This window comes from Pinus tabuliformis, chromosome 1_2 (assembly GCF_031772625.1).
Source record: "Pinus tabuliformis cultivar Carrire ecotype Pingquan chromosome 1_2, CPIR1, whole genome shotgun sequence".
Taxonomy (NCBI): Eukaryota; Viridiplantae; Streptophyta; class Pinopsida; order Pinales; family Pinaceae; genus Pinus; species Pinus tabuliformis.
In genome coordinates this window covers 818,014,442-818,025,236 of record NC_142298.1, presented here as the reverse complement: position 1 = coordinate 818,025,236, position 10,795 = coordinate 818,014,442, and the positions used below count along the sequence as shown (strand labels likewise).

The 10,795-nt window shown below is 38.7% G+C and overlaps 1 pseudogene; it reads right to left on the bottom strand.

The window, feature by feature from the left end:
* Window positions 1-9,419: 9,419 nt before the first annotated feature.
* Window positions 9,420-9,995, bottom strand: LOC149208421 (uncharacterized; annotated as a pseudogene).
* Window positions 9,996-10,795: the final 800 nt, after the last annotated feature.

Genomic DNA, 10,795 nt, shown 5'->3' with positions numbered 1-10,795 from the left:
ACTCATTACTCGCAATCATGGCAACGGAACTGACAATGACCGCAAGACACTTCGTACGATTGACAGACGTCCCATCCCCCGGCCTCGCATCACATCACGAAGGCTCTTATGTAAAATGTGATCCACCTTTTTGCCTCGATTTTGGTATTTTGTTGTCCATTAAAACATGGCATGATTTCATATGCTGTTCCTTTATGACTTGGCAGTAGAATGGCTGCTACTCCTCTATTTTGACGGCTGGGGCAGCCTATCATATTGCAGGGGGGAGGTAACCTCATTTACTCCACGACTTACGTGTCAGCACACCATTCGAAGAAGATAGCGTACGAAGGTATGGCATGGTTTAACGGCATGAAAATTCTATTTTTACGAAAGTTAGCCGTGCACAATCCATTTTTTCATACTCTGTTTTTTTTCCCTTGTTGTCGTGTACAACCCATTTCTGCATACTCTGTGTTTTCTTCTTGCGACGATCACTCTCTCTGCAGCACATGCAGTTGTTGTTCCATTGGGAATTCTTAGTGGAACCATGGGGGGAAGGGCAATTCGAAGCGAACCCCAGAAATTGACAGTCTCCGCTGCTGCCCAGGAGATCCTGGAAAAAGCAGGGTGGCTAAATTATTTCAATCGCCTACAAGAATCAAATGAAACAGTGGCGTTGGAGTTTCTGCAAAACCTGCAGGAGAATTACTCCATAGTAAGAAGAAGGCGGATAGCGGTCACTAACGAAATAGTTGCAGAAGTCTCAGGACTACCAGCCGCCGAACCTGTATGGACGCTGAAGAAAGAAAGATTACAAAAGATTGTGGAGATTTTCCAGGATGAAGGCAAAAGCTTGACAGTTAAGGGAAAGGGAGTTCTGCCAGCAACGTTAGGAGAACCCTGGACCGAACTAGCAAAGATAGTATAGAGCTACATTACTTGCGAAGGAAGGAAAGATGTGGTAAGACCACGTCATCTTAAACTCTTAGCTGTTTTGAAAGAAAAATGTTCTGTAAATCTGCCTGCACTTTTAAATTCACTATTGCATGATGCGGCCCGAAGCCTGAAAACGGCACAGCACATAGACGCAGTTGTTAGCCACCATGGATTGATTCGACTAATAGTGAGCCATAGTCTCACTCAACAGCAGAGCAGCTGGGAGGAGCTCATTGCATTGATTGAGGGGGGATTGGCTGCACCATCCCCAAAACCTAAACATTCCTCTAGCACACCGGAACGATCAGAGAAACGCAGAGAAGTGGCAGCAGGAAAACGTGTTGCTCCAAAACATAAGCATTCTTCAAGTACACCGGAGCGACCAGAAAAACGCAGAGAAGTGATAGCAGAAAAACCTGTTGCTTGTACACCTGAACAACCTGAGAAACCAAGAAAATCAGTCCGGCTAGCTCGAATACGAGGGAGGCTGGAAAAGATTCGGGAAAGCACCAGCCAACCAATTGAGATTATAGACGAACCTCCAGAACCAGAAGGAGGACCTTCCAAAGAAAATGCTGGACAATCTGGGGGCGAGGCTGAGCAAGCCGGAGAAGGAGGTGAGGAGGGAGAAGTGCACTCCGAAACAGAAACAGAAGCTGAACACTCCAAGGCAGTCACTGAGCAGGACAATCGGGAGGAGGAAGTAGTACAGCCAGAAAGCAGCCCGCTGCGAGACCCTGTGGGCGAAGAAGAATTGGCCGCAATCCTGGCCAGTATGGGGGAATATGGCCAACCCTCCAGCCCAGCAGGTCCTCCCGATGGACCTCCAGAGGAAGACATACCTGAGAATTCACATGCAGAAAACCAAGGAGAAGAAAACCCGCCCGTTCATGAGGAAGAAATAAGGGACACCAACCGGGAACAATCTGTTCCCGAGGCACCAGAAGAAATTTTAGACAGAGTAGGGGCAGATTTAAGGGCCAGTTGTAAACCCTCTGCTGAGGCAAGGGAAATTAAGAAATTAAGGAAGAAACAGCAGAGGCTGCTGAACACTATAGCCCGGCTCCGACAGCAAATTCGGATTCTGAAAGCCAGTCTGAGGATACGAAGGACCACAAGGAAAAGAAAGAGGACCACTGCAGCAAAATCCCGCGGGACAAGAAGACGAAGGACTTATAGTCGCCCTGTTGGTCGAAACCCGGCTAGAAAACCTGCTGTTGTTCCAACTGTCACTGAAGAACAGACTGCTGTTCCAAATGACGTTGAGGAACAAACTATTGTTCCAATTGTCACTGAAGAACAGACTGCTGTTCCAAATGATGTTGAGGAACAGACTGTTGTTCCAATTGACAATGAGGAACAGACTGTTGTTCCAAATGATACTGAGGAACGGACTGACGTCCCAATTGAGGCAATGGGACAGGATGATGTCCCATTAACAGGGGAACCACAGCAGCCTTTCATTCGTGTTAAGAAAGAAAGGGAGAATAAGGAGATACAGACAAAGGCACCACCCTCAGGGGTAATTCGGGTTCTGAACTCCAAACAGCATAATAAAAAGGTTCAGGTAAAACTCCCGGCCTCTACAGCTCTATGGCAAAAGGATCCGAAAACAAAAACTTTGCATAGGATGATGAGGCAAGCTCAGCAAGAAGCTGAGCAGCTGAAAGAACAAACAGTCCCCCGGGAGAAATATGAAGAGTTACAACAGCAACTTCAGGATATGAGTCAATCCGAGAGCCAGGCCTTCGAACGATGGCAAAAGGAGCAAGAAAAGGTTGCCAAGGTAACTCATCAATTAGATATTGTTATTAGACAGATGGACACCGTGTGTTCTTTGTATAATGATGTTCTGTCCTGTAGGGCCCCTGCTAAAAACTATGCTTTATTTTTGCTTGAACGATATTTACGATTAAAGATAAAAGCTGTTAGGGCTGGTGTCCCTATACAAATCAATATTGTTAATGATTTCATAGATTGTTGCAAGCATTATGGAGTTAAGGTTCAAAGATTACTGTGTGAATTTTACTTGCACAACCTCGTGCTAGATCAGGAAACTGACTTAAATCCTGGCCCCTTTGTTGGGGACATACAATTGCAAGCCTTCATTTCATTTGGGGTTAATCAGCTAAAATGGCTCAGAGCTTACAACATTTTTCAGAGACAGGAAAATAGCCTAGACTTGTGGGTAAGAGCTGAGCCTAGAGACCCAGTGCTGTTATGGAGAGCACATAGGAACCTTATGAGAACCCCGGGTGTCATGGAGACATTAGGGCCCATGCACGAGGATTTAATCCGACACAACCTGGAATATTTTCTGACTATTAAAGACCTCGCCTTCGATGCTGCAAAATTCCGATACCAGATTTCTAGCCCAAACATCCAGCTCAGGGAACCCTTCAGATACGAAAATTTTGAGCTGGCTACCAGCCGATTGAACCTTTATGGCGAGCGTATTTTGCAGGCAGGGCCATCTTGGTTAGGGTATCGATTTCGTAGTCCAATCATTTGGCACCCTGCACCTGGATATCAGGCCTTGTATGAAATGCCTGAAGGTCAAACGAATCAGTTTTTTGATGATTTAGTTGCTCATCACGGTTGTAGGCCTCCACACGAGATTCCCTCTCCGGCCTATTCTCTTACTGCTTTGCATGTCAACTATAATGTTTTCATGAGGGCATGAAACAGCGTAAGCAGGGGGGTGTGTGGAGAACTGGAAAGGTATGTTTTTGACGAACAATTTAGTAACTTTTCGGTAACAATTGTAACCTTTTCTACATCATGAACTCAAAGAAATAAGGGATTTTAATGGAATGCGTAAAAATTAATATGGAAAGCTTAATCGCTGATAATTTTCATTTTCTATGCAGGAAAAGGCGAAAATGAGAAGCTGTCGTTCAAAAGGCAAGGCAGGAATAATTGTTGTTCCTTTAGAAGGGAACCAGATGCAAACGAGATCGAGCAGATCGAAGCAGGGCAACCCGGAAAAAGAAGAAGGGATATCCATTCGGCGGAAAAGGGGAAGGAAAGTAAAAGATTAACAGCTTAGCGAATCCCTCAGGATCTTTGATCCTGAGGGATCGCTGTTTTACTTATTTTTGTTACCTGGATATCTCCGCCGTTATTTGTATAAAAAGGAACAGCATCATTGAGCAAAGGGACTTTCTGTAATTTTTAGTTTTCAGATTAAACTTTGATCATCGACTCTCACTGAGATTTGGTCTGCTGTACGTTTGTTGATGCGTTAATATAAAAGACTTGGTGTTTATTTCATCTTTGCATCTGGATTAATCTAAGGCGGTGTGCCATTGGAAGCTAAGGGCCCGGCTCCAAAGGACACTTGCTTTTGTATCATTATAACTTGATTTTTGTGTGGTTTGCTTATCTTTATTTCTCTGTAATCTGATATGCTTTTTATGTGTTTCCATGCTCTGATATAATTAATTCATTAATGGTTCTTTCAGGAAATCAGTGCAGTAACTCTGTATTGTATGAATGAATCTTTCTAGAGTTGATTGCATGCTATTAGTCTAAACCAGCTATTTCTGTCACAGAGCACTTGTACTGAATATTACTGTTATTGGATTCATTTGAAGTCCCAATTATTGGAATCTGAAAGTAATGATTTTCTTTGGAAACATAGTCATATTCTCTTTAAGTATCAGATTACTCATTTAGTGTGTTGTGTGTATATATGGTTGATTCTTGTTGTTCTATAATTCATCATTGAGTGTTGTTCCATAAAGTACATTCCATCCGATTTGCCTTAAGAAAGAGGATTGTTATTTCATCAAAGGGTGTGAGTTTGATTCCGTAGAGCAAGTTGGTTTTGACTCGCGAGACTTAGTTTATTTGGTTGCTGTTCCATTTGCTGCCGTTCCATTTTAAGAGTTGTTGTTCCATTTTACTTTTTGTCGTTTCATTTACTTGCATTTGTTGTTTTGGTGTGAAAGAAGGCCCACGGCTGTAGTGAGCCACAGCAATCGCTGCCTAACTCCCAGATCTATGGTCCATGCTCTAATTTTATTTCCATCAGTTTCTAGAGGGATGGGTTATCGCTTCCGCACCCTTGACTGATAAACTGCCCTGTGTGATTCTTTTCTTTTAAAAGCAATTTAGTCATAGTTTAGCATCTGTTTACTCTTGTATTTTCTGAACGCTGTACTACTAAGCATTACTCTGACGAATAGCCTCGGATTGACTTACTCTTTGCAATAACAAAGCGTTCCCGGATTGACTTATTAATGTAGGATAACTAGAGGTGAAAAAGACCCTTGTTACAGCTCTACACTACAAACTACAAGAGGAAGAAATGATAGGATCACGCTACAAACTACAATATTGACTCAATAAAACTGCACCATTTCATCACTACAAAAAGTGTTTTGTCCCACATAGATGTGAAGCATGTCTTAAAATTCTCATGTAACAATGCAAAAATGGGTTTATTTTAAATTTTATCTCCCACATCACACTATGACATCCATGACCATAACCCTTATTTTTTGGACAAGTAGTAACAAAGCATATTATTCAAGACCATTCACCACAATCCCCAGAACGAAGGTTCCTTGTGGAGAGATAATTAAATAAACATATGTGTAGATGTGATAATTAAAATATAGTGAAATTAAACAAGCATGAAATAAAGTAAAAAAATCTTGAAAACCAAACACCCATCCCTATATTTAAGCATAATCACAAGCATATCATAACATGAAATATGATTAAATAATGAATTTGTAAAAAAAATATAGAAAATTCTTTTTCAAAATGATACAATCCTAATTTTTCACACAACCATAGGAATCTAAGATAATTACCACATCCATGATAGTGTATGAGGTGATCAAGGCAATGTATTCAAGTTATTGGCTTCTAGCTCACTCAACTCAACCCATTTTCTCTTGTGTTAGAAAATATATTCATTATAAAACTCTCTAGGAACCTTATCTATCCATCAAACAATCATAACACCCTCCTCCATTGGCCCACACAACACAAGGAATATTTGTTTCTCTACTCAATAATCCCTTAGGGATCTGCATCCCATCTAGTGTTATTCAATATAGGGAAAAGGAGTCTAATCTATTGAATTCCTTCTAGGAATATATTAAAAAAGAACTCTTCAATTTCATTGAGCCACAAATTCATGGAGACCTTGTAACTGTCAAAATAGCACAATGATAGCACCAGTGGGGGATTCAAAAAAACCATTAGATCAAGAAAATCAAGACTCTACACATGGTGCATAAGAATGGTGAAAATCCCTCCTAGTGTCATATTCTTGCTACAACAATAATCAAGCTCTCCAACTATATAGAAACTGCATTAGATCAACAACATTATACTCTCGTTCACTACAATGATAGAAATATTAGTAAGGTAGTTGGGAGGATGACAAAGTGAGGAATGATAAGAATACATTGATTTGAGCTAGAAAATAGCATATGAAATGAATCCGAAAACCAGTTAGACTGGTGCAGATTCCACTTAGGATACTTTTCCAACACTCACTTATCCTACTGCCATCTTCTTCGAGTTAGCAGACACATTAGCTCGACCACTCCACTCTCAAATCAGAAATTTCCCAAGCAACCTTCATAGGGTGACAACATAATCCTTCATAATATGAAATGGAATCACCTCTAATCAAACTTATAAATACCACATAGAACCTTGACACATCTTCCTTGTTGTCTCTTCTCCAGTATGAAATGATAGTGGCTCATACCTATAAGAACACTAGCTCTTGTAAGTGTCAACACTGCAACTCTTAAGAATCTCTCTAATCCAATAACATCTACCTTCAACTGACAGCTAGGGAAGGATACTCATATACTCTGATACCATATTATAAAATGAATTGTACTACACTTACTGAAGAAACTCTAGATAGGGTACATGCACATGACAAACACAAAATTTTATTATCAAAATAATTCAGATAGTTACAACAAGATTCACTTCTTTTATATAGAATTTGGGAGGTGATATTTCCCCAAAACTCTAAAAGTTAATAATAACCAAAAGGCCTATCTTTTAGCCTAAGTCACTAATGTGACTTATTACACATGTAAGCATTATATTCTAACACCTTCCTCAATGATATTTTTAAGGTATAGGTTTATATGTGTCGACCTCAAGGTTTCTAGGTTCCTATAAAGGAACATATGGTATGTATATTGGTTAAGGCTCTTTATGGTCCCAAATAAGCACCAAGAGCTCGGTACATCAAAATTGACAAACATTTGTAGGATAACAAATTGAGAATAAGCTTTTTTGATTAAAATCTCTACTTTAGAAGTGAGGATAATACATAGATATATTAGTGATATATGCAGATGAAATTGTCATCATAGGTAGTGAGGCCGGACCAATTACCAAGATAAAAATGAAACACATTTTACTTTTGAAATTACATATTTAGGCCTCCTCTAACATTGATTAGATGTTGAAGTTTGGCATAGTAACAGATGTGTTTTTACTTTACAAACTAAGCATGAAAAAGGTCTACTAGACAAACACAATATTATTGATTGTAAAAATACATACATAAATGGAGAAGTTTAAACTTTCAACTAAAGTAGACTCAAAATCTACAAATAAGACAATTTATAGGCAACTTGTGGGAAGTTTGATTTATCTTACAATCATTGGGACATGTCTGATTTTTCCAATCAACTACATATCCAGGTTTCTCATAGATCCTGAAGTAGAACATTGGATAGCAATAAAAAGTGATTTGAAATATGATAAAAGTACAATAGGTTTTGGATTACTATATGGTGAAAGTGATGCATTCCATTTAACTAGTTATACAAATTCTAATTGTGTGGGATCAATAAATAATTGAAAATCAATAACTTGATATGAGTTTAGTATTGGAAGAGACGCAATTTTATGGGTTAGTGAGAAACATGTGGTTTCACTTTCTTTTATGGAAGTATAACATAGGGAAACAATAAAAGGAACATGTGCAACGATTTGGCTTAAAAGAATAGTTGCAGACTTGATGCATGAACAAACCAATCCAATAATTCTTTTATGTCACAATTTAAGTGTTCTAAAATTAGTAAAGAATCCAGTGTTTTGTGAGTGCATCAAACACATTGATGTGCATTTTCATTTCATCATACATCTTGTAGAAAATGAAGAGGTTCAACTTCAATATTGCACCACAGAACAATAAACTACAAACAATTTCACCAAGCCACTTGGTCCAAATAAATTTGTCAAATTTTGAGACATGTTTGGTGTATTTTCTAGAAACACCATTAATGGAGGATGCTATAGTGATTATTAATAATGGTCATTTATTAGTAAAAAACATTTACTTTACATAAATACATAGTATATTAAGTACTTTAGTGTTTACAATAAATAAAAGGAAGAATTTACATACATCCTTCTCCTCTTCATTCATATATTTGTAAGAAGGCCCGATTTTGAATGAAAATATAACTTGATTGTTCTCGTCTCATGAGTATAGTATTTTATCCATTCAAGCTCGTGTTAATCTGATAATAATATTCCAATCTAAAACTACTCAACCCATAGAGAGGTAGGGTCAGATGGGTCAAGCTTTCAATAGGGGTCTGTTGCAAGAGCATAATTTGATGCTACTGTAGGAGCAGGTGCAAGCAAGGGTGCAAGCCTTTTAAATAGTGTGGCACTACTAAAATTTGATTTTAAAAAAGGCAATTTTTACGATAGAAAAATGCATGCTACTTCAAATTAGAATTAACCAATCTTGAGTCTCACTAGGTCCAAAAAAACACAAGCATTCTAGCTAAGGTGGGCCACTAAAACTGGGAGTTTAAGGATAAAAAGTGCAGGGTGATTTTCTAGGGTTGTAGAGAGGGTAGGACTTTTTGTTGAAATTGGATTAGAAATCGTGAATGTCAATAGTTTTAACCAGATAATTTTCTCCACAACAAAGTTTTGCTTAACAACACTCCGCTTGAGCCGAACTAGACGTGGAGTCGATTTATCCGACATGTCATTAATTTTAAAACCCAAAAATCTAAACATTGATACACAATCATATATACCTGCATTCAGAGAAGATGTGGCATCTTGAGATTGAAATTAGGGGGTTTCCACTCCAGAACTAGCACATTGATTATTTAGTGGTATATTCTCCAAATCATCCACCTTGGCCTTAGCCTCGACGTCCATCATATTTTCATATAAAGAAAGACTATCTAAGTCGACACAACATCTTTGTGAATCGCCTCTAATACACTCTCTCTCTCTCCATATCCTCCTCCTTAGGATCAATGAAGATAATGAAGCTTACAAGCATAGGAAAATGTTTAAACCTCAAGGTTTTAAGTAGCAAGGTTTCTCTTATTTAACAATTTCCATGGAGCATTTCCATCTAAAGCGTCTTCCAATTGAAAACCCTAGCAGAAAAACTTGAAATAAACCTTAGTAGACAAACCGATGATATATATAAACCCTTACTAGACATCCATGGCCAGAATAAACATTTCAATTCAACGATTGGAGGCTAGATGAATGTTTTTGCACAAAATCCCAGCATTGACCTCGTCGGATTTCTCCATCTACTCCCTCAAAACCAAATTTTGGGCATCCTTCTTAGCCTCACATTTTCATCTGCCTCAAGGCACTGGAAATCATTGCCATATATGTATTCAAGGTGAAAACCCTTTTCCTAATTGTAAAGAATAATATGGTTGTGTCATTTCCATACATGGTAACCAAATTTCATCTTCTCCGTAGTGGAAACATAGGTGTGATGTCCCAAAACCTTAACCACATTGCAGGAATTGGGCTTCAATTCATCCCATTTGCCACTTAAAATCATGGAAATGATCCTTTGTTCGAGCTTTGTGGTCTCCTTGGTGATCTTTGACAAATTGCACTCATTTTTGATGACTTTATCACAGATATCGACCATGAGAGCATCAATGTTGAAATATGGAGGTCAAATCCCCAATCTATCCATCATGTTTCTCAACATGGATACATCGAGGGCGGATACCTAATATTTCCATCACACTACTTAGCCTCGATGCATCGAGAGGAGATTTAGGGCTCAATTTCCACATATTTACTCCTCTAAATGCAAAAGTCACACAAAAATCGAAGCCACACAATGCATAAAGGTTTAGTTACACACATAAGACTTAACTTGATCATTCTTCCATAACTTCCACAGCCTCAGCAAGGAGGTTTAACTTGTCTTGACTTCTTATCATCCTTTTATTACCCTTTTGTATAGTTCTGCTAGCTTTTAGAGCCCCTTTCCCTTTCCTACTTGCATACTTTGTTTTCCCCTGTTCTCTATCCTTTTTCTTTCCCTTTGAAGACTTCACATTCTCTTCTTCGTCAATTATAAATGGTTCCTTTAGCTTAGGATTAAACTTTGCCTTAAAAATCAGTCTTAATTTATTTGTAGGACGAGTATGGGGTTTCCTATGGAAAAGCCTAGGCTCTGTTTTTGTGTGTTCATCCCCTATTTCCATACTATGCTTTCCTTTCTCACTTTTTTTGCTTGATGCTTTACTTCCCCTTTTTCTAACATTTGTGTCTTTTTCTTCTTGTTCTCTTTTCATGGACCTTAATCTTTTGTTCCTTTACAAGGTTTTTCTCAACAGGCACATGAATAGATTCAACCTCTGTTCGAGGGCTAAGGTTTCAACAAGAGTTTTAAGCTTGCCCTTTCTTGGTATTCTAGGCGCAGGGTTTCTCCATGTCCTCTTCCTCAGGGTTTGTATTTTCTTATCTAACTCATGTATGTACAGTATCTTAATCAAGCCATGGTGACATATATCATGAGGTGACAGTTCTTGTTTGGTTCTGGACTTGTGGACATTTTAAATAGACTTTGATGCAAGAAATAAGGTAA